The 25122-nt window shown below is 44.5% G+C and overlaps 1 protein-coding gene across 1 annotated transcript in view; it reads left to right on the forward strand.

The window, feature by feature from the left end:
* The first annotated feature begins 1523 nt into the window (after positions 1-1523).
* Positions 1524-25122, forward strand: part of GAL3ST1 (galactose-3-O-sulfotransferase 1) — a 31250-nt gene continuing 7651 nt past the window's right edge. The window contains exon 1 of the mRNA XM_049788828.1: positions 1524-1603. The gene's annotated coding sequence lies outside the window, so the exon portion shown is untranslated. The remainder of the gene's footprint in view (positions 1604-25122) is intronic.

Genomic DNA, 25122 nt, shown 5'->3' on the forward strand with positions numbered 1-25122 from the left:
TAATCAAGGTGTTTAAATTAAAAAAAAAAAAAAAAAAGAAAATGCAAGGCAGAGACCCTGGGATCTAAGACAACATCGTATTACCTGGAGCATTCATGTCAGAATCCTTGTAAGTACCTTACTTGGTAAGGTATGGTTGTGGGCTGCCAGGGCCTTGATGACAGAACAGGGCCTGCATCCAGAACTTGGGGTGTTTTTGCTCAGCCCGTCTAGGGTTAAGCGGGGAGTTTGAAGCAGTACTTCAGTGTATGGTCACAAGCCAGGCCCAAGCAGGGAAGGGCTGACTGGAACTCAGTTCTGACTACCCAAGTCTAGTTATATGATAATTTCAGCCTTCATGTCTTCACCATATTTGGGCTCTACAGGTCCTGAGTCGGAGGTGCAATTCTGGGCTCTTTGGGAGATGAGTTGGTGCAGTTCTGGGTTCTGGGAAATGAAGGGTTTTAGTATGGGTTCTATGGAGCTGTGGGGTTGAACTGATGGGCCAGACCCACCTGTCAGGGTGAGTGAGAAGGTGGACCCTGATCAGAGGAGCAGAGAGCACAGGGGCCCAGTCTCAGCCCACTGTCAGGGAGGAAGCAGGGAGGTCCATGCTGGGAGCAGAGAAACAGATTGGGGGTGAGGGGTGCTTCCAGAGACCAGGTTAACTTGCGGCCCTAGCAGCTGACTAGGTGCCGGTGACCCTGGACTGGGCAGAGTGAGAATCCATATGGAAAAATCCCTGGCAGCATGCTGAGGTGGAATTTTCCCCATTCCAGAGTCGCCCAGTGGTGGTGGGGGCAAGGGGCTCCGATGTGACAAAGGCCACATTGGGTGATTCTGGCTTTGTGCTGCCCACAGCTGGGGCTGGGCATTACTGGTCTGGGAGGACATTGGCCCCCACCTTGATCCTGTCTTCAGGGGTGGTGGAGGGAAGGCTGGGACCGGAAAATGAGGCTCCTGAATGGGGCATGGTCCTACTTGGAAATGAGGAAACTCAACCCTTGGCTGAGTTTGCCTCAGGGACTCACTTCCACACGTCCAGAATGTGTCTGGGTGCTCCTAGTTCCTGATGCGCTCCTGGGTCCTCAAGTCTCCAGAACCTCCCACGAAAGTTGAGTCATTTATCTAGCTGCCTCCTTTCCCCAGAAGGGGCTGTCCCACCACCATGCCACCCCGTTTCCTAGGCACCCGTGAATCTTCCGAGACTGGATGCCAGTCTCAGGGCCTGACTGCTGCAGGACAATGGCCCTGTTAGCGCTTCAGAAACAAACGGGTCTTGTTGGGCCTTGGGCGAGGGCGCCCCTGCGCCTTGAATGCAGCTTCTGTGAAGCCCGGGAGGGCGCGAAAGGGCTGGGAGGGGGCCCGGGGCCTGGGCGCCCATTGGTCATAGCCAGGGCCGGGCCAGGAGGGCGGCCGCACCTGTCCTGGAGCAAGCTCGGATGCGATGCGGCGGCGGGGGTGCGGCGGCATGGTCCAGGCCAGGCCGAGCAGGGGGCCGGGGGTGCAGGCGGGGCCAGGCCGAGCAGGGGGCCCAGGCGGGTCCGCCTAGTAAGCGCCCGGGCGGCGCGGCCCCAGGGCCGAGCCAGCCACGCCAAACCAAGCCAGAGAACAACGGGACAAGGTCAGTTTATAGCGGCCCAACCCCTCGCCCCTCCATCCTCCAATTTGTCTTCTGCCTCCGTCTACTATCCGGTTCAGCCCCTCCTACCCTAACGTCCCTAGCCTGGGACGGAGTACACCCATCCACCCACCTGAGTTCTATGAAGTTTTACACAGGCTCCAGGGTCGGGGCGCCCCTGACAGAGTGGGGAACCCGGCAAGTCCTTTATCGGGTTTTTCCAGTCCTCTGAAAATGGGATGGGTGGGTCTATAGCTTGTGTCCCTTAATAATTAACCTGTGCCCCCGTGCCCCAGCTCTACAGTCAGGATTTCACCTCCCTCTTTCCCTCCCTGGAGAACATGCATGCATCAGAGCTGGAATGAAAGGAAATTCCCTTCTGCTAGGGGAAGATCCCAACCTATACTTTCCCCCCCCCCCATCTTGTAAACAGTTTTATCCAACCTCTACTTCTAAGGGATTGTGGCCATGGGGGTGTTTGTGAGTGCTGACGAGCCCCAAAGCAGGAAGGGGTTCACAAAAATGCAACAGTGCCTGTTCTATCCACTCAAACCTAAGGAGAACCCTGAGAAATAGCACAGAGCAAGGCTGGGCCCATCCAAATGGTCCTTAGGTTCTGCAGGCGGCAGGTGCTGATGGCTCACATATGAATGTTGTAACCCACACCATTGGGAGGGAAAGATGGCAGGAGAAAGCCTGGCATACCTGATACCTGACGCCTGGGTTGCCCTGGAGATCAGAGCGGCCATGGAAATCCTCAGCAGAGTGGACCAGTTAGGAGACACAAACCTCTTCCTCCCAGGATCAGTGGGGCAGGCTAGAATATCAACTCCGCTGTTGCTCTATTCCTGGCCTTGCAAAGGAAGTATGGCTATGCCTTCATTATCCAGGGAGAGAAACTAAGGCTTGCTAAATTAAACTTGCCCAAAAGTCACTTAGTCCCAATGCAGCCACTTAGGCACCGCATCAAAGTCTCACCCAGGTTATATCCTACTCAAGACCTCTCTGCCTCTGTGGCTCCTAGCCTCTTAGATCAGCCATATGTGCCCCCAAATAACCCCACTGAGGACCCCTTTTCCCCTCACCTCTTTAGCTCCCAGCTCTGCCTGACACTCAGGGGGTGGGCAGGCCATTTCCCTGGGAGCAGATACAACAGAGCCCTGTTCCCAGCTGCTACCCTGACTATTGCTTTGCCTGCTGCTCACTCCGGCAGCACTGCATGTGGGAATTTCCTGCGGTCCAGAAGTCTGCTGCTGGCGTCCTGTGCTTTTCCTAGCCTCATGGACATGGGTGAAATGTCTGCAAACACGGTCTCCTGCCCAACAAGGAGCCCCTCCCTATGGGTGGAAGTGACTGAGTGTGCCAGATGGTGAAAGATAATGATTAAACCAGAGAACTGACAGGGCTGGTGGAATTCCAAATCTGGCAATGCGAGGGTTTCTATCTTCATTTTGATGGGGCTTGGAATCTGGGCAACCTCCTTCTGAAGTCTTATGTTAGTCCAGGCACTTTAGGACAGGATAGAGCTAAGGGGTCAAAGGGGGTCTGCAGGCTGTGGGGGAGGGGTTGGAAGAGAGATGCTTGGAAATGTCCACTGTTTCCCTAGCATTCAATTCCAAGGTGGAGATTCTGTGGGACATGAACACCATCACTCCAATTTGGTTTCTGTGATGCCTTGATTTACCCTGGGATCCTAAGCAAATCCTTTTCTATCTAAGCCTCAGTTCGCTTATATGGGAAATTAAATTAGGGACCTGGGTGTCTGGGCATGGGGTTCTTGGATGAGGAGTCCTGCTTCTCCTGCCAGATGGTTCTAGAAGGCTCAGGTAACTCGAAGTGTACACAAGGCTCTGTGGACAGATCTCACTTAACTTCATTGTGAGACTTTGAGGGGGCAGTGCCCCCCCCTTTTTTTCTTTTTTGGTTTTTAGTTTTTGGGTCATACTTGGCAGTGCTCAGGGGTTACTCCTGGTTCTATGCTCAGAAACCGCTCCTGGCAGGCTCGGGGGACCATATGGGATGCTGGGATTCGAACCACCGACCTTCTGCATGAAAGGCAAATGCCTTACCTCCATTCTATCTCTCCGGCCCTGTGTCCCCTTTTTTTAAACAAGGAAATTGGGGCTCGGAGGGGTGGGTCCCCTGTCAAGGAGGTAGTAGATTGAGCCTGTCAGTCCTCCCTTAGTTGAGGACGTGAGGGGATAGCAAGTGCTCAGTTCTTCCAGACCTTTCCCTTGTGACTTACTTAGATACCAACAAGTTCATGACATTCCTTTCAAAGAGTTTCAGTCTGACTCTAGGCAGATTCTATTATTCTGTTCCCCTCACAGTTCCTCCAGACCAGGAGAGCTACTGACTTCTTGGCAAAACCTCCAATCTACACTTGTAGGAGGCTTTGCATGGGGTGGTGGTGGCAGGAAGCATCTTGGAGATGCTCTTATTCTGATTTGTCCTGGACCGCCCCCCCCACAGGTCTCTGAGCCTCATTTTCCCCACCTGTCCTGTGGCAAACTGGACGGCTCTGTGACATTGGGTTCCTGGGCATCAGTGCTCTTTGAGATGGTAGAGGGAGTTGACAATATGATTGTCAACTGCTGTCTGAATCAGTGGAGAAAGGGACTGTAATGGCAGCAACCCACACAGGCAGGCTAGCCCTGGCAGGGTGGACAGTTTGGAGATGATTCTGGGGGCTCCAAGTTAGGGGTTTTATTAAAAAGCCCTGCAGGTGGTCCTCCTATCTCTGTTTCTGCACCTTTAGAGGGAGAGCTGGGCCCCCACCCCATTGTCATTCCCATCTGCCTCTGTTGCTCACAGTTTCATCCCAGGACCTACTACTTCCTTTCTGTGAAGGACATGAGCTCCAATGGTCATGGAGATGGCCTCAGATACACCCTGGTGCTTTCTACCTCCTGCCGTACTTTTTCTTCAAAATGGAATTTTTTTCATATTAAAGTTATTTTGTTCTGATTTTGAGTGTGCAGGGCTTACTCCTGGTTTGTACTCAGAGAGCATTACAGGCAGGGCTTGGGGGACCATACATAGGATGCTGGGGATTGAACCTGGGTCTGCTATATTCAAGATAAGAGACCTACACACTGTGCATATGAAAAAATTTCCAAAGTAATACTAACTGTTAAAAATAAAGTATGGGGCCGGAGAGGTGGCGATAGAGGTAAGGTGTCTGCCTTGCAAGTGCTAGCGTAGGATGGACCGTGGTTCGATCCTCCGGAGTCCCATATGGTCCCCCCAAGCCAGGAGCTATTTCTGAGCGCATAGCCAGGAGTAACCCCTGAGCATCAAATGGGTGTGGCCCAAAAACCCAAAATAAATAAATAAATAAAGTATGGATGTGGATGTGTTTATGGGTATTTGTGGAGGTGACAAATAGATAGATAGGCTCTTCAATGTAGATCATGGCATCATTTTATTTTCATATTCTTTAGAGTAGGTGAGTTAGTTTAAATTGATTTTTATAACAACAGTTTAAGAAGCATGGTATAGTAGTGTTAATATTTATGATTTAATTTAATCTGGGGGGCCACAACCAGCAATGTTTAAGGCTTATACATGGCTTTATGTTTAGGGATCACTCTTAGAGGGGTTCAAATGGCAGGCATCAAATCTGGGGTTAGCAGCATACAAGACTCTACTATCACTTCAGTCTCTAACACTTATGTTTTATTTATTTATGTTTATTATTTACTTATTTGCCACAACCATATATTTATTAGATTTATTATCATTCATATTATTTATTAAATAAATTTATTTTTATTCATTATTTATTTGCCACACCTGGTAATGCTTATGGGTGACTACTAGAACTGAATTTAGGAATCATTCTTGTCTGTGCTGAGGGGATCGTATGGGATATTAGAACCTGGGTTGGCTTTGTGTAAGGTGAGAACCCTACCTGTTCCAGCTCCAGTGTTATTATTTTATTAATGTGTCATTACTTTATTGTTTTTTATTTATTTTATTTTATTGTTGTTGGACTACAGCCATCCATGTCCTGGGGTTACTCCTGACTCTGCACTTAGGAATTACTTATGGTAGGCTCAGGGAAACCATATAGGGGATGCTGGGGGGATTAAACCTGGGTTGGCTGCATGAAAGGCAAGCTCCCTTCCCCTGTCTTCTCCAGCCTCATGCCACATCTTCTTGATCTTTTCATCTGTTGTTGGACATTTGAATTGTTTCCACATCCTGACTATTGTATTTAGAGGTACATTGAACATAGCTGTGCATGCATCTTTTCATGGTCTGGCATCATCTCAATGAATACCTATATGTCACAAGCTATTTTATTTTATTTTTTGAGCTGTAGCTTGTTATTCTCTCTCTCTCACTCTTTTTTTTTTTGGGAGGGTTACACCCGACAGCGCTCAGGGGATATCTGTGCTCAGAAATCGCTCCTAGCAGGCTCGGGGGACCATATGGGATACCAGGATTCGAACCACCATCCTTCTGCATCTCAGGCAAATGCCCTACCACTGTGCTATCTCTCCAGCCCCTATTTTCTCTTTATTTGGAGAGAGTAATTTGGAGGTTAAGCACCAAGTGGTGATAGAGAAACCTAAGGACCCCATCAGTGGTTGATTACTGGCCAACCAGGCTGGTGGTTCAATCCAGCAATGCTGGGGAGATTTTTGTCTATTTATTTATTTATTTATTTATTTATTTATTTATTTATTTATTTATTTATTTAATTTTTGGGACCACACCCAGTGGTGCCCAAGGGTTATTTTTTTGCTCTGCACTCAGGAATCATTTCTGGAAGGTTCAAGGGACCATATGGGATGCAGGGGATCGAATCCAGGTCAGCAGCGTGCAAGGCAAACCCCCTACCTGCTGCGCTATGGCTCTGGCCCCCCATTTTCTGTCTTTCTGAAAAGTACTCAGTGGTAATTTTTTTTTTTTTTTTAGGGATCACACCTGGTGGGCTCCAGGGACTATAGGTTCGGCTAGTGATTGAACCCAGGTGCAAGGCAAACACCCCACCTGCTATTGCTATCATTGCAGGCCTTGTCCCCTTTTTAATGTTCTATTTTGGGGTAATTTCTTTCTTTTTTGCATAGGCCCAGCAAAATATGAGAGAAATATAAAGGAAAAGCCTTTGGCCTAAATACAGGGAAACCTTACCCCTGAAGTATTATTTTTTTTTCTTTTTTCCCTTTGATTTTGGGTCACACCCAGCAGCACTCAGGGCTTACTCCTGGCTCTAGGCTCAGAAATTACTCCTGGTAGGCTCAGAGACCATATGGGATGCCAGGATTCAAATCGCTGTCCTTCTGCATACAAGGCAAATGCCTACCTTCATGCTATCTCTCCGGTCCCTCTCTCTCTCTCTCTTTTTGTTTTTGTTTTTTGTTTTTGGGTCATACCTGGCATCGCTCAGGGGCTATTCTTGCCTCTATGCTCAGAAATCACTCCTGGCAGGCTCGGGGGATCATATGGAATGCTGGGATTAGAACCACTGTTCTTCTGCATGCAAGGCAAACCTCCATGCTATCTATCCTGCCCCAATTTTTTTTTAAAATTTTAACTGAAATTCAATTACAGACATGTTTATAATCATGGTGCTTAAACAAAGACACCATTATAAGAAAAAAATTAAAAATAAATCTTCAGGGGCTGGAGAGATAGCACAGAAGCAGGACGTTTGCCTTGCATGGAGAAGAATGGTGGGTCGAACCCCAGCATCCCATATGGTCCCCCGAGCCTGACAGGAGTGATTTCTGAGCGTAGAGCCAGGAGTAACCCCTGGATGCTGTTGGTGTGACCCAAAAACAAAAACAAAAAAAAAATAAAGCTTTAGTCCATTTTCCTTTTTTCCTTCTCTTCTTTTTCTTCTTCCTTCTCTTCTGCTTCTTCCTCTTCTTCTTCCTCCTCCTCTTCTACTTCCTCTTCTTTTCTTTCTCCTGCTCTTCTTTATTTTCTTCTTTCTCTTCTCCTTTTTACTCTTTACTTTTTATTCTCTTCTTTTCCTTTTTCTTCTTATTTTTCTCCTTCCTCTTCCTCTTCCTCCTCCTTTTCTTTTTCTTTCTCTTCTTCCTTTTTTCTTTTTATTCTTCCCTTTCTTCCTCTTTTTCTTCTTCCTCTTCTTTATACTCCTCTTCCTCTTCTTCTCACACTTCCCCCAACTCTTCTTAACATTCTCTTCCTGAGTCTCTGGGACTCCTCAATTCTTGCTCCCCGTCTCAGAGCTTTTGTTACCTCTGTCATATTCTGGGTGTGAGGGGGACCCTTTCAGAATGTTTATAGCCACTGCCAGATCTGCACTCTGAACATGTATGGGAGTCTTTTCTCCCCACTCAAGTTTTCCTTTTCCTTGAAAAGACCTTTGGGGCCCCTGAATTCCACCTTCTTCCTGTGCATTTGTAATGTTCCTCCTTGGGGGATGGCTTCCAAGGAGTAGAGGTTTCTTAAAGTGCTCTGCAGTGGCTCTCTTGAGGGACCCGGCTAGCCTCTTTTTCTCCTTGAGACTTCTTCCCCTCCTTGCTCCCACCCATCTTTGCTCTTCTCCTTTCTCACCTTCCCTGTCTGGTCACACTGTGCCCATGGGCGAAGGGACCTGACCACAAGTAGTTCCCTGTTATATATGGAAGCCTTTAGAATACTATTTCTCTATGGGCTGGAGAGATAGCACAGTGGTAGGGCTTTGCCTTGCATGCAGCCAACCAGGGAGGGACCCGGTTTGATTCCCAACATCCCATATGGTCCCCTAGCCTGCCAGGGGCAATTTCTGAGTGCAGAGCCAGAAGTAACTCCTGAGCATCATTAGGTGTGGCCCAACAATCAATCAATCAATAAATAAAGTTTTTTTAAAACGAAAAAGAATATTTCTCTATAATATCCTTATTTCTGCCTATTGTCTCACCTACGACCTTCCAGGTGCGGACGCTGTTGAGAACCTAATAAATACTGTTCCAGCGAGGTGATCAGAGTCTTTTGGGGCAGCTAACTAGCTAGCTCTAGGTTTTTGGAGCTGGTGGTAGGCTGACAAAGGATTCTGCATCTGACCTTCTTGCCTTTTTACCCTCTTGTCTGTGTGGATTATTTGCTGCAGATAAATATTACCAAGATCTTTTTCCCCTCCAAGGGGATAGGGAAATGGGAATCAATTTTTCATTCTGGGAGCGCTTCGAGGATCCATTGATATCCAGTCAAGGAGTAAACTTGACACAGCAGGTCCCCAGAGCTCTGAACCAGGGCCAGGAGCATCAGTGCTTGAAGGAAAGTACGGCTGGGGGCTGCATATCCAGGCACTCTTTCAGCCAGAAAGCACCTGCACTCTGATTCCAGGCAAACCTTGTCCTCACTTAACAGTGTCCTGGAACTCTGCAGTTGGGAAAGTCCTTGTGAGGATTTGAGTTCTGGTAATCTAGGCTGGCTGTGTGACATTGAGCTGGTGAGTCCCCCTCTCTGAGCCTTGATTTCTACACTGGAAGAGTGAGCCGATCTTGGAAGGTAGGGGACAGACTTCAATGGGATCTGTTTGGGGGCAATTGGGCTTCTGGAGTCTCTCCTACTGCCCTTCTTCATCTTTTGAGATACACTGATGGCCTTCCACCCCACCTGCTTCCCCCAGAAGCCTATCCGGGCTCTCTGCCGGGCTCTGCGGCTGCTGGTGTCCTTAGTCCAAGGACACCCAGAATCTTGCTGAGCCCTTGGATAAAGGAGCTTGGTCAGTGAGGTGCAGAGAAGGCCAGAGAACACCCTGGGGACAGTGGGTCAGGGTGGCACCTGCAGAGAGCAGGGACCTGCCACCTGCTGTCCTGGAAGGAAATTCATGCATATTCACACCCACTGAGGCGTGAGGGAGCCAGCCAGCCTGCCAGGGTGTCATTGGAGCGCTCTGTTTCCTGGTGACCACAGAGGCAGCCTGAACCCAGACAGAGCTCAGGCTAGGAGACAGAGGGGGCGGCCTAGGTGAGTCTCTTCCTTCATAGGGGTGATCGGGGAAGGAGGAATGGTCTGCCCTGAATGTCTGGGACTGTCCCCTGGGTTCTAGGCAGAGGCTCTAGCTGCTGCGGTGAGGTGCGACCTTGAGAATTGCAGGCTTCTTTCTGAGGAATCTCCTGTCTGGGCTTGGTAACATCATCCTCGATCCCTCTAAGTCAAGGTCTCGGCTGCTTTTTGAATCCCCTGTGAGTCAGTGAGACTAGCCCCAAAGGGGACATGACCAGTATTCTGGAGGCAATAGTGAGAGGATCAATAGGGTGGCCTGAGTTCAGTGTCCTGTGTCAGCTTTGTGTGCTAGACACATTCTTGGGGGCCACAGGTCTGCATAGCAGCCTGTGACGCAGGAAGAATTGCATATATCCTTTTTGTTTTGTTTGGCTTTTGCTTCTTATATCACATCCATCGATGCTCACGAATCACTCCTGGAGATGCTTGGGGGAACCATAAGGGATGCAAGGGATTAGACCCATGCCAACTGTGTGCAAGGCAAATACCCAATCTGCTGTGCTATTTCTCTTATTGCAATCATTATTTTTTTGGGGGGAGGAGGCAAACCCAGTGGGGCTCAGGGGTTACTCCTGGCTCTTCACTCAGAAATCACCCCTGACAGGCTCGGGGACCATATGGGATGCCAGTAATTGAACCTATGTTGACTGCGTGGAAGCAAACACCCTACTGGTGTGCTGTCACTCCAGCCCCTACAATCATTCTTTTGGAGGGAATATTGAGGCTCTAATTCATAGCAAGGAAACAAAAGGGATGGAATTAGGACCCAAGGACCCCCAGTCTGGATGCCCTCAGGTAGCTTCTCACATAATGGATTCACTTGGGGGGTGAGCCATGGCTTCTGCCTGGTGGGTCATTGGGAGTCGTTCGTTTATCAATCATCAGGTGCCAGGCTTGGGGAGTTGCAGGATGAGACACGGACAAGTTGGCCTCCCATCAGGCAAAAAGGGACTATACCTCAGATGCCTGGGCTCTGATAACAAACAGCTAACATAGAAGTGGAGTGGTATTGACCACTACCTGGGAATATGTGTCTTACCTCATGATTGTTCTCTCTAAGCCTGCTGCCTGCCTGTGGGCCTCTGTTTCCTTGGGGCTTCATCACCTGTCTGCCCTGATCTTTCTGTGGTGTGTCCTCTATATCTAGAGGAGACTAAAGTTGGAGGCAAAGCAAGATGCCCAACTTGTTCCTAGATGTGGCCCTGTGTTAGTGTTTGAATTGACCACCCAAGTCGGTGCTGAGAGTCAGAGATCACCTTTGATAATGCAAGACTCAAAAGGAAGTTTATTCAACTAGTCAAGATCCAAGTCTCATCCAACCAAGGGAGTCTTGACAAGGACCTTGAGTTAAATCTTCAAGCATTATATATAGAGCTTTATAAGCATTCCATTTTAATACAATAATGCAAGCATTTCATCCACTTGAACAGAACTCATATCATACTCAGGGTTGATGTCTCAATTTATTGCTGATTCATCTTTTTGTATCATGGGTTCCTTGTCTGGTGAAACATGTTCTTATTTGGTGGAATAGTCGGATCCACCTAGTTCCTCTATTTCAGCTGGACAGATCCTGACTTTACAGGGTACATTTTGCAGTCTTATCTTTAAGCTAACATCCTCTGTCTGTCAAGAAGTTATAGAGAGGAAAATATTTTTTGTTTTGTTTTGTTTTGTTTTTGGGTCACACCCGGAAGTGCTCGGGGGTTACTCCTGGCTCTATGCTCAGAAATCGCTCCTGGCAGGCTCGGGGGATCATATGGGATGCCGGGATTCGAACCACCGACCTTCTGCATGCAAGGTAAATGTCCTATCTTCATGCTATTTCTCCGGCCCAGAGGAAAATATTTTACAGTGGCTTTACTGGGGGCTTAGGACCATGTTGGTCCTAGGCCCAGAAAACTTTGGTTTTCACATTCCCAGGGAGCTTTGGCTTTCACACCTGAATATGCTTGCATCTTGGCAAATCCTGCAACAACCGCAAAGAAAAACTCGAAACACAGAAATTAGGCAAGACAGGAACAACTGGTCTCTGAAGCCCAGATCCTACGACTCCTAAGATCCACACACGCCTACATAGATGCTGCTGTTTCCCTCGGCCTTTGTGATGGGCTTGAGACAGGGCTCAGGGACCTGGCATGGGCAAGTTTTGGCAGCTAGGCTCCCTGCCTCGGTGACCCTGGAAAAGTCCTGTTTTCTCCCTAAGCCTCAGTTTCTGTTTCCCCATCTGCAAACTAGAGGGTGTTGGGTTTGAGCTAGCAACCAAGCAATAGGACAAAGAGTCCACTTGGCAATACAAGTCACAAAGTGGGGTTTTCTTTGCTTAGCTAGCTAAGGGTCCAAGACTTCCACCTGGAAACAGGCTTCCAGTCAGGTGTAGCAGGACAGCCCCTGAAGAGGTTGACTGATGGAGGGATGGAGAATGAGGCCCTTTTCTTCCAGCTCGTAGCACGTGTCTGCCACCCTGTCTAGCCCACGGTTCTGAGGTGAAACGGCGGGTAAACAGCTCGCAGACAATCAGGCTCGTGGAAATATTTGCTTTATTTGGATGGACAAAACTGAAGTCCAAAGACTCCGATTCAGTTCCAGCCAGCAAAAGCCCCTCGCCTTCCACAGACCCTTGCTCTTATAGTCCAGAGTCAGGTCCCACCCAATGGTGGGATCAGATACCAACCAATGGTGGAAGCAGAATCAGGTCCTACCCTAGGGTGGGGGCAGAATGCCAGGTCACACCCTAGGGTAGGGCACAATCACCTAATCAGATTAGGGTGAGCAACATAGTAATCCCCCAAAATATTTACATACACAACAATTCCCCCTTTTGTTTTTAGTAAACAAACAATATTGTCTACAATTATTAAAAGAAAAATTAGTCAATAATAAAAGAGCGGCTGTTTGCATAAGCGCATCACAGGAAAATGTAAAGAAAAACTTCTAACCTAAGCACAGGGTGTCTAAAACCAGAAACATGTATCAAGGAATCAACTACAAGCTCCTGAGAAGATAAATCTAAGACGTACATAGATCTTTCGAAGAGACACCAGAAAGGTTGTGTAGCAGGCAAGAAGAAGCACCTTTTCTTTATTTGTTGTTGTTGTAGGTGGTGGTGGTGGTCGTTTTTGGGTCACACCTGGCAGTGCTCAGGAGTTACTCCTGACTCCACGTTCAGAAATCGCTCCTGGCAGATACCGGCATTTGAACCAATGACCTTCTGCATGAAAGGCCAACGCCTCGCCTCCATGCTATCTCTCCAGCTCCATTTTTATTCAAGTTCAGGTAGACCAGAAAGCCCATCTTTGAGGGCATTGAACTAGGCCTTTATTTCGGAAGAAGTGGCACATACACCCTCTGCACAGTGGGGAGCCACTGCAATGATGATCAATAGGTATCTGAACTTAGTCCAAGTTCTTAATCCGGTCTGAAGTCCATAAGATGTCTGAAATTGATGTCGACTATTTATAGATGGGAGCTTAAGTCACAAACCAAAACAAAATGTTTAAGGCAGAGACCCTCCCTGTGTAAATAAACAACTTGAGGGCCCATCCAAAATGGATGGAACCTTCTATAAACCTAGTATTTTGCCTATGATGCGCCCACGCAAAAAACCCTGAGAACAGACAAAAATATCATTTGGGAAATTATAGACAATAATATATAACTCACAAACCTAAAGTCAAGAAAGCAAAACCTTAATGTAATACAACATCGATTCCTAATATTAAAAACTAAAATAAAAAAACATTAATTACGATAGTCAAAAGAAGCGAAGTACCAAACATAACTTCAAAGGATTACAGTTATAGGAAAAACAACAGATGTAATTTCTACAGAGTTCAATACCAATGTGTAAATATGAGGGGTCTGGAACTCCAAAAAGACCGGCAGAAGACACTTGATGGGTCTGGAAAAGCCGGTTGAAGCCTTGTACAGGAGATAACATCAAGCTGAATGAAGAAGGAAGGCCAGTACAGTCATCCATGTGTTGGGGCATCCCCAAGCGTTACATCATTACATCATAAGTTGGTTGGGCTTCTGTATTTCCTTTGGGATCGGTGCAATCTTGGGGTAGCCATTGTAGAAACGGTCAACAATAGCATTTTGTATGTGGATGGAAAACCAGAAATTCAGATAGCACAGTTTAACTGGGATCCAGAGACTGTGGGTCTTGTCCATGGATCTTTTCTCTGGTGTTACATTGTGACACAAATCCCAGGTGGCTTCATTTCCAACAAGTTTGCAGCATATATGGTGTAAAACTCCAACAGTCATGGATTTCTTCTTCCCGCCGAGATCAGGAAGCTTGTAGTTGTGGGTGAAGGAGATGGGTTGCACATGTGAAATCCTGAAAATTAAAATGTTAAGGACTAGGAAGAGAGAAGGAAGGATAAGGAAGACTAATTTGGGGAAGATAAAGTTAGGAAAAAGGAAACTATATACAAAATATGCAGAACAGACAGACACTAAACAAGACATACATACACAGACTTCACAAAAAATATGGCCATAACACTCACTCATACTAAAAAATATTTGTTGGAAAGGATCCAAAATAGAGCAAAAGAGAATTCAGCTGAATCAATTAAAAGCTCCTTAAAATGTAATAGCCGGCAATTGTTTAGATAAATCATTTCAAATTCACAAAAAAAAAATTTTTTTTTTATGGTTTTGCCTAGCAGATCTGAAAGAGAATTTCATGCATAATACAAACATGGACAACTCTACTATACGTGTATATCAGTATATATACAAAGTTATTGTATAACAGTAACTTTATGATAATCAATCATAGGCAAGAAGCACTGTGAAGAAAGTCCACCTAAAATTATCATTATGTAAGCGTCTTAAAACCTAAATTGAGGGAAATAAAGCAATGATGTTAAAATAAAAAGAGTGAAAGTCGTTAAATGAGTATACCTAGAAAGAAAAACAACATTAATATGATGAGAAATTTCTCTTTCAGGTGAACCTTGACTAAATTAATTTGTAAAATTTCATGATTAACTGAGACCTAGAGCAATAATGAAATTAAGACATAAATCCATCCTACAAGGAAACACATTGGGGATTCATGATTTTCAATCTATATTCATTGATCATGCCTGTGGAAAGAATCCTAGAGCATTAATAGCAACTGATAAGGAAGTAAAATGATTATCTGGTGTTCATTGTAGATCTCTAAGAAGTATAAAACAGGATGTATGCTGCTGTGGATTTCACCAATGTATTAGGGACTTTTTTGATCTTCTTGTCATCAAAATTGATCCAGTGTTGTTTTGCAGCAATTTTACAGTATGAAGTACAGTGTCCATAGTGAACTTTACCATAATGGTTTGACACCGATGATAAGTTGTATTTCTTAATCTTGCTTTTATTCTCTGAAGTGAATTCCTCTAAATTGAGGTCTTCTAAAGGAAAATCTACATAAGTATGCAATTTTTTTATTTGTTTGCCATCAAAAGCAAAACGTTTCAAGTGTATTATAAGTACTGGTGGCAGTTTCCATAAGTACGTTTTCTTTGAAAAATCCCTTCTATTTTTGCAACTGTTGCACAGAACTTTGTTGTCATTTCTTAATTCTTCTTCTTTAAAAAATTCAGAGAGGCATTCCTGTAATGTACATTTATCTGTAGATGTAACAGCCAAAGACAAATGAACAAATGTCTCATAAACCTCAGACTTTTGGTGGCAAGTGAGACACTGGAGTATAGATTTGAATTGTCCTTGAAAGAGATCATAAATAATAGATTTATGAGCCTTTTGGTGTTCTGGACTAAATTGTTCATAATTTTCATTTCCCATGAGATGTGTAGTTTTGTCTGTCATTAGATTTACAGTAAGCAAGTCCTGATGTAATCCCTCTATTAGGAACATCAGTAGTTCGTGAGGATCCTGCTGATTGTGTCCAGCAAACTGGTCATTAAGTAAACCAATTGTTACTTTGAAGCTTTCAGGGTTAATATATCTATGAAATCCATTTCCCATGGTTTTGATGAGCCGACCAAATTCTTCGGCTAATTTACCTTCATGCCCCATCGGATTTTTCTTGTTAATATCCTTTTTATAATGATCTTTATAAAAATACTGAGTTAAGTCTGAAATATTATACAAGCAATTATAATTGCAATATTGAGTTCATGTAGCAAGAGTTTCCTATATTTTGGAGCCCAGTTAAGACAGGTTCCTGTCTTTCCTTTTGCATCTCGGAGTGTAAGGGTTTATCACTACCATCAGTCTCACTCATTGTATGGTGTGTGACAGCTAAATCGTTCCCTGCCCCAGAGACCTTAGTAATATTACTGCTGTTAGTGTCTGAAGTATTCTGTTTTTTCTCTGAAGGGGAGTTTGTAGTCTGAACCTGATCATTTGTGCTAGCCCGATTTCTAACAAGACGTAATGGAACCCAAAATTTTTTGGGAGGGTCATCATTTATAGAAACATAGGCATAACCCCTTCCTCTTAGGAGAAGATAGCCAGCTATCCATTTTTCATCCTCCTTGATCCAAATAGGTTTATGGGTTGTTTCTTGTCTCTGAATATCTTCTTTAAAATGTCTTTCCGCTGCAGTGTAGCTTTCCCCTTGGGGTAAGTTAAAGTAATTTAGTGTGATAAGAGTCAAAGACAGCAAATCCGTTGGTGGTAAACCTCTTTTTCTATTTTTTTGCAATTGAGTTTTTAAGGTTCTGTGAGTCCTTTCTACAATGGCCTGTCCCCTACAATTGTAAGGAATTCCTCTGAGATGTCTTATCTGCCATTCCTTACAAAAAAATTCAAAAGTTTTGCTAACATAGGCTGGCCCATTATCAGTTTTTATAGAATATGGAATACCCATCACAGAGAAACATTGTAAAAGAAAACTACAAGCAGCCTTAGATTTTTGAGAAGACATGGGAATTGCCCACATAAACCGAGAATAAGTGTCCACCACAACATGAAGATAAGGTTTCCTTGGAAATAAATCTGTTTGAGTTATATCCATTTGCCAAAGTTCGTTAGACTGTAAGCCTCTTGGGTTTGCTCCTGCTATGTGAGTCTTTTTTGTTAACGGTGCACATACGTTGCAGTTTTCTACGATTTCTCTAGCTTGCCTCCATGGAATTTGGTAATTCACATGTAAACGGCGAGCATTTGTGTGTAGGGCTGAATGTTCCTCTATAGGTGATTTAAATATAGGCATTGCTAGCAAGTCAGCAGTTTTATTTCCTTGAGCCATAGGTCCTGGAAGACCTGAGTGGGCTCTAATATGTGTGATGAAGATGGGCTCAGTTCGTTTTTGAAGAAGCTGCTGTAATTGTTTAAGTAAGTCCTGTATGATCGGGTTATTAGCATTAAGGGATGCAGTGGCTATCACATGACATAAATTTACCACATACAAAGAATCAGAAACTATATTCATGGCTTCAGATACATTTTCTAATAGGTAAATTAACGTTGCTAATTCAACTTTCTGTGCAGATTTATATTTGGTATCTATGGTCATATTAATGTTGTCTCCAGTTATTCCTCCTTTTCCATTTTGGGATCCATCAATGTAAAAAACCTTGGCATTGGGAATAGGGGAATCCCGAACAATTGAAGAAATAACAAACTGAGTTTTCTTTAAAAAGTCCCAAATTTTTCCTGCTGGATAATGGGAGGATATTTCTCCTGTGAAATCTGAGAGGGCCCTTTGTAGAGATTCATTAATTGGCAATATTGACTCAATTTCCTTTTTTGGTACTGGCAAAACTATTATATCTGGATCAAAACCTAGTAAAGATATAGATCTGAGTCTTGCCTTGATAATAATCTCTGAAATCAGTTGTAAGTAGGGGACAACTGAGCGAGGTTGTTTGTTATGTAAATACACCCATTCCAAAGGTCCTGACTGTTGCATCAAGGCCCCTGTGGGGGTTTCTATAGTAGGGAAGATTAACAGTAATACCTTTTCTCCTGGGATGAATCTTGAGAGAAACGATTTTTGTAATCTGCTCAAGAAGATGTCCAATTCATTTTTGGCAGCTGTTGTTAAATTTCTCGGGCTATCTAAAGCAGGATCACCCTCCAACGTTTTAAACAGATTAGATAACTCTGCATTTGGGATTCCTAGTGCAGGGCGGAGCCAATTTACGTCACCTAAAAGTCTCTGAAAATCATTAAGCGTTCTGAGGTTTTCTTTTTTGATAGAAAATTTTTGTGGACGTATAGACGTCCGGTCCAAAATAAAACCCAAATATTGATACGGTGGCATTATCTGTATTTTTTCTAAAGCTATTTTCAGTCCTGATGTTTGTAAACAGTCAGTAACATAAGAGTATAATTCCTGTAAATCTGTTTCGTTGTTCATTGTGAGCAAGATATCATCTGTATAATGAAATATCATGGCTTGAGGAAATTTTTCACGAGCAGGGCTCAAAACCTTATCTACAAAAAACTGACACATGGTTGGGGAATTCAGCATGCCTTGGGGGAGAACAGTCCATTGGAAACGTCTGCAGGGATGGGTATTATTGAGAGAAGGAACTGAGAATGCAAAACGTTTTTTATCATCTGGGTGGATAGGAATATGGTAGAAGCAGTCTTTCAGATCAATTATAATTAGTGGCCATTCCTTTGGAATAACTACAGGTGATGGTAAACCAGTCTGCAATTTGCCCATAGGTATCATGGATAAATTTATAGCTCTAAGATCCATCAAAAGTCTCCATTTACCGGATTTCTTTTTTATAGTGAATATAGGTGAATTCCATTGAGAAAAAGATGGTTCAATATGTCCTAAACTTAGCTGTTCCTCCACTAATTCTGTCAGCACCTTTAATTTATCAGTTTTAAGGGGCCACTGACCTGTCCAAATTGGTTCATCAGATTTCCATTTTATTTTTATTGGTGCTGGTGTTTTTACGGTAGTGGCCCCCACTAAAAATTTTGGGTTTTTAAATCAAAAGAAGGTTCGGACTCTTCTGGAGCTAATGGGATGTGGAATTCTGCTTTCCACTGTTTGTGTAGGTCACGGCCCCACAGGGATGGTGAAAATGGGCCCACGTGAGGTCTGATTATTGCTTTTTGATTTTCTGGGCCGTAAAATAGTATAGTCCTCGTACTCAACAGACAGGAACTCAGGCCTCCTATTCCTTCTAGGGAATACGGGATTTCCTGAAGAGGCCAATTTTCTGGCCATTCTTTATCAGAAATTACGGTAACCTGAGCACCCGTATCTATCATTCCATCAAAGGGTTTGCCTTCCAAGTGAAGTTTGATCATTGGGTGTTCATCTTTACATTTAGTAACCAGAGCCACGATTGGGTTTTGAGCAGCACCCGGATCTGTGCTTCCAAAACCTCCAATTCTAGTCTTATCTGAAGTCCCAAATTTGACATAAGGCACTATTACTATCTGGGCAATCGCTTCTCCTTTTTTAAAGGTCCATGTAACTGGTACAGTAATAACTACAATGATTTCTCCCATGGAATCTGAGTCAATGACACCAGTGATTACTGATATACCCTTTATGTTGAGGGAACTTCTGCCAAGAATCAAACCCATGGTATCTGGGGGTGGCGGGCCTACAATGCCAGTTTCTAACATGTAAGGGCATGCTCCTGGGTAAATTGTAATGTCCTCTGGGCATAATATGTCTAATCCGGCACTCCCTGAAGTAGAGTGGATTAATTCCCTTATCGTGATGAATTTTCTTGGGCTGGGCTTGGAAGGATTATTGTCTGTGAACTTTGCCCCTGATTTGGAAGGGCCTGGGGGGAGGCCCTGTGGGCGTTTCCCTGCATCTTGTATGTGTGTTCTTGGGGAGCTGAATTTATAAGGAGACGACAATTTCTTTTGATATGTCCCTGTTTTCCACAATGGTAGCAGGCGATTTGCCTCCTGGGGACTGTGTTGAAACCTCTACTTAGGTTATTATTAATGAGGTTTCTGGATCTGCAATCTTTCGCCCAGTGGCGACCCCTTTTGCATTTTGGGCAAAGACCTGGTTTCCGGAAAGTGTTCTGTCCCCGAGGGGAGTAAGACATTGTTCCCTTGGTAACTGGGAAGGTTTGTACTGAGTCTGAGTGGGGTGGGGGTTGGGGTTCCACATAGACATTCCGGCAGGCATAAAGGTAATCATTCAGATCTGACTTTTCATTTAATGTATTCAATACTAATCTACAGGCTGAATTTGCATTATGATAGGCCACAGATTTTACTAGGAAGTTTCTAATCTCCTCATCTTCCACCTGTAACTTCAGAGCATCTTTAATCTTACCTACAAACTCTGCAAATGACTCATAAGGGCCTTGGGTAATTTTTAAAAAGTTTCCTCTACCAATGCTGTTAGAATCAATTTTTTCCCATGCTGACAATGCAATCTCCCTGATTAAATTTAAGATTTCCTTAGGTAAAGCTGCTTGTGTCTGAATATTTGCAAATTGATTTTCTGCCATCAATAATTCATACGATAGAGTAACACCTGCCACTTGCTTTTTCATACCATCCGGACTATATAATTTAGCTTTTACGCCTTCTGAATAGTACATTTCCCATTCAGTTCGCTGTTTAGATGACAGGCATATTTCAGCGATTCTTTTAAAATCATACAAAGTCCAAGATGAGTTATGACTCCAAAGTCTTAATAACTCCACACTGTATGGCGATTTTGGCCCATTTTCTTTACATGATCTTTTAAACCGATCTAATTCTTCCATCTGATAGGGTACATAGTTAGAAACATTTACCCCGTCTATAGGGGATAAAGCCTGATTAGCAAAATTACTCTGAATAGAGCTCTGAGACTGAGCATGTGGTTCATTTTTTGAATCTGCTCTGCTCTGCGATTCAATTTTGTGACTAGAAGGAGGCATACTTCGTGGAGTTAGCACTGGAGGTAGATCATTATCTGAGTCACTACTGTCAAGCAATTCACTAGAATCAGGCTTAACATTCTGAGTTGTTTTTCTTCCAGCAAAAATTTCTATATTGTTGATGGTGGGGCTGGATTCGTCAGCCTGCACCTTGGTCTGAGTTTTCGTCAGATAAATTTCATTATTATCTATACTGGTTTTAGCCTCACCATTTCTACACTTTCTATTTCCTAAATAGAAATAACAGCAAATAACTATGCTCATAATAATAACGTTAGTCAACACAGAAATTCCACAAACTATGATGGCTAGAGACACTACACTTTTCATTTGAAATATAGACCACAACCATCCAACTGCAGTGATTGTCCTTAGATCAAAACCAATTAGTTTTAAACAAAATGGAATGATCCACTTGTATACTAGAGCACCAATGCGTAAGACTAAGGGTGGTAAAATCCACATGACTAACCACAGAAACCATTTGATGGTCAGCATAGGAAATTTCCAATGAAATATTTCACTTACAGTTCTGAGGGTCCAGGGTTCAGGTCCCTGTCCGGGCGTCATTATGTAGCTACATGAACTCAATATTGCAATGCTTGTATAATATTTCAGACTTAACTCAGTATTTTTATAAAGATCATTATAAAAGTCAGGGACCCTGAGTCACTTTTTCCACTCGGTTTATATAGATGTACAGCATCCATCTAGAGGGACCCACCCAGTTACTTTCCTATTGGCACCTTCTATATTTCTTTTTTCTTTTCTTTTCTTTTTTTTTTTTTTGAAGGGTCATACCCGGCAGCGCTCAGGGGTTACTCCTGGCTCCACGCTCAGAAATCACTCCTGGCAGGCTCGGGGGACCATATGGGCTGCCGGGATTCGAACCAATGACCTGCATGCAAGGCAAACGCCTTACCTCCACTCGGGCCCCATCACATGCTATATTTCAAGACTACATCTTACATTCCATTGGGTCCCACTTAATGTTACAATTCAGACAACCTGCTTCCATTGTAATAGATATTTATGTAAGGATCCCCTTTTCCTATCTCCCATCCTTACACACACAGGGAACATCCCGACCATCTGGTCCCAACCTAGAGTCTCCCTTTCTCTCCGACTCTTTTTTTTTTTGGGGGGGGGGTCCACACCCGGCAGTGCTCAGGGGTTACTCCTGCTGTCTGCTCAGAAATAGCTCCTGGCAGGCACGGGGGACCATATGGGACACCGGGATTTGAACCAACCACCTTTGGTCCTGGATCGGCTGCTTGCAAGGCAAACGCCGCTGTGCTATCTCTCCGGGCCCTCTCTCCAAGTCTTATCGGAGGCTATATTCCCACAAGGGAACAAACTAACAAAGGGAATATACAGAAACTAAAGAGCAGTTTGAAGCAATTTTTAGCCAAAGCAGAAACTTTCTTGAGGAAAGCAGAAACCTCAGGGATCCTACAGAGGTAGAGGGGTGGGCAGTGACTGGAGAGCCAGAGCAAATCAGGGAGAAACTCAAAAAGTCCCCAGCCAGGTCCTGCTTGGATTGTCCAAAGAGATAGAAACAGGGAGGGTGGGAGACCCCCGAGTCAGCCCACTCACTTCCGGTTTCAGGAGGCTCCAGTGGGAGGGCGGGAGGTGGGTGTGGCGTCGAGGGGGCGTGGTCACCCGACAGGGCGGGAACGAACCTGATTGGTGGTTCCAGGCTGCTGGCCCTCCAGCGCGCTGTCTGCTGTCAGTCAGTCTCTCAGGCGCCTCAGAGCTCTCCAAGGTTCTCTGGTGAGTGGGGTGCTGTAAGGGCAGGCCCTGGAGGTTTCTAGAGAACACACCCCAAACTCTGCTGATTCTGTCAGGAAAACTGAAGCCCAGAGCCCCAGGCTGACTGGATGGACGGCCTTGCCTGGGATCTGCTGTGACACCCTCCCCCAGAGGTCTGAGGGGGCTCTTGAGGCACAAGACAGCTTTGGGGAGACCAGGCAGGGCAGTGGCCTCGCCTTGCTCTGGGGACCCCACACTGAGGGTGACAGAGAGAGAGAGAGAGAGAGAGAGAGAGAGAGAGAGAGAGAGAGAGAGAGAGAGAGAGAGAGAGAGAGAGAGAGAGAGAGAGAGACACACACACCTTCCTCAGCGCCTCAGGGGAGAAGCCTGGTCGGCTGCCTTTTCTGTCAGGGGGCGTGTTAGCCCCCTAGTCATGTTATAGACTAGAATCTGGGGTGCTTCGAGGGGCCTGGGCTCACCCCGATTTACAGATGGAAATGCAGCCTCTGAGAGTTTTAGAGCTTGACTTCAAACCCTGCCTTCTCCTCCTGGGAACCCCTCTGGGCTTGACTCACTTTAGGACTCATTATATATTTTTATTTATTTTTCATTATGTAAATATATTAAGTACACTTTGTGTCTCTTTCTGATTTTAAAGAAAAAATGATTATTTTATTTTATTTGAGAGGTTTGGGCTGCACCCCAGTACTCTGAGAGTACTCATAGCAGTGCTCAGTGACTGTGTGTGGTGCCAGGGATTCGAACCGAGTTGGGCTGCCTGCAAGGCAAGTCCCTTGCATCCTGGGCTGCTCCCAATAATTCTTTTTTTAAAAACATAAACATTTAGGGGTTGGAGAGATAGCACAGTGGGTAGGGCACATGTCTTGCAGGCAGTCAACCCAGATTCAAAACCTGGCATCCTGTATGGTCCCCTGAATTCCACCAGGAGTCATTTCTGAGTACAGAGCCAGGAGTAAGCCTGAGCATCAGCAGGCATGGCTCCAACCCCTCCCTCCACCAAATAAAAAATAATAAAAATTAAAATGTATAATAAAAGGGGCCAGATAAATAGCACCCCCCCCAAAAAAAAACCCAACCAAAGTATAATATGGGAAAATAGGGACTAGATCTATAACTTGAAGGAGTAGAGCACATATCTGGCCTTGTGAGTCATTAAGCTTGATTTCTGGCACTGTAGTTCTCCCCACCTACCAATTCCCCCGGCTCTACAGGGTATAGGCTTGGTAGCTCCTAAGCGCTCCTAAGCAGGACTTGCACACAGCACAGCAGGTTGAGCAGTGACTGTCAGGCGTATACCTTCAGGCTGACTGTTACTAGGAAACCACAGAACCCTATACACACTAGATGTGGCCCCCATATTACATATGGGGAAACAGGCCCTTTCCTACTCCTCTTCAATTTTTGCAAAAATTTAGATTATTAACTTCCTGTTTTATTTTTCTGGACTGATTGTTTATTTACCATAGATTGGAGGGACAAGGTGTTCTGGAGCTTTCCTTGTTCATTGGCTGTTGAGCAAGTCCACTTAGCTCCAACTTGTGTTTGTATTTACTTTCCAGTCACATCTCATACACTTCACGGTTTACTCCTGGCTCTGTGCTAATGGTTCATTTTTAACACTACTGTTTGGGCAAATATGGGTTGCTGAGGATCAAAGCAAGGTTGGCTTTGTGCAAAGCAAGTACTCTCCCCATTGTACTGTCTCTCCAGTTCCCACGTATTTGTTTTTCTTTGGGTAAAGATAATTGTATTCTGATGACTTTGAAGATATCTTGATTTATGTAAGGATTTCTAGTGAAAATTATTTCTCGATTTATTCTATTTAAAAAATTTAATGAAGATTCTGTGGTTTACAATATAATCAATAATGGTTTCTCATGCATATAACACCAACATTGCCATCACCAATGTTCCTGTAACCATCTTCTAAGGACCCCAATACTCTTCCCTGTGTAGAACCCATCCCAAACTCAATTGTATGGATCAGTTTTCCCATTATCTCTCCAGCCCCCATGTACTCTTCCATGCCTTATTGTTTTTCCATGCTCTGTTGTTTTCTGAAATTCAGATTTATGTAGGCAAAGCTGCCAACTTTGTCTCAGCTGAGGTGGCTGTGGAACCTCAATCCTTTCCTCTATCTCTAAGTCTCTGTTTCTTCATCTACCTCCCTTACAGCCTCTGAGGCACAGATACTATAGTAAGAAGAGACATGAGAAGCCTCAACCTGTCCTTGGTCAACTTAGCAGAGGACACAGGGGACCAGCAGCACTGGCTGGTTGGACCTTGTTAGACAAGTTTAAGTTTCTGTTACCAGACTGGAACCTGGAGCATGTCTGTTTAGTTTTTTTTTTAATTGCATATTATTTTGTGTGTGCAATTTCCCCCCCCCCTAACATTGCTTGTCGAAGAGGACTTCGTAGTCCATTTCATTTTTTTCCCTCCTTTATTGAAGATTAACTGGTCATATGCCTGAGGGTCTGTCTTAGGATATTCAATTCTGTTCCACTGATCTGTGGATCTGTATTGTTCCAATACCATGATGTATTAATTAAGACAGCTTTTTTTTTCTTTGGTTTTTGGGTCACACCCGGCAGTGCTCAGGGGTTACTCCTGGCTCCACGCACGGGGGACCATATGGGATGCCAGGATTTGAACCAATGACCTTCTGCATGAAAGGCAAACGCCTTACTTCCATGCTATCTCTCTACCCCAGGACAGCTTTTTAGTACAATTTGAAGTTGGGAAAAGGGAAGACTTCTATCTTTTTTCCAATAATTGCTTTAGCTATTCAAGGAGGTGTTTATTGTTCCATTTCAGGAATGTTTGATCTATTTCTTTGGAAAAAAAAAACATCATGACTATCCTTATAGGACTGCATTGAATCTGCACAATGCTTTTTAGAATTGTCATTTTAATGTTAATCCTCTCAATCTATGAGAAGAAATGTGT

The sequence above is a fragment of the Suncus etruscus genome, chromosome 15, assembly GCF_024139225.1.
Source record: "Suncus etruscus isolate mSunEtr1 chromosome 15, mSunEtr1.pri.cur, whole genome shotgun sequence".
Taxonomy (NCBI): Eukaryota; Metazoa; Chordata; class Mammalia; order Eulipotyphla; family Soricidae; genus Suncus; species Suncus etruscus.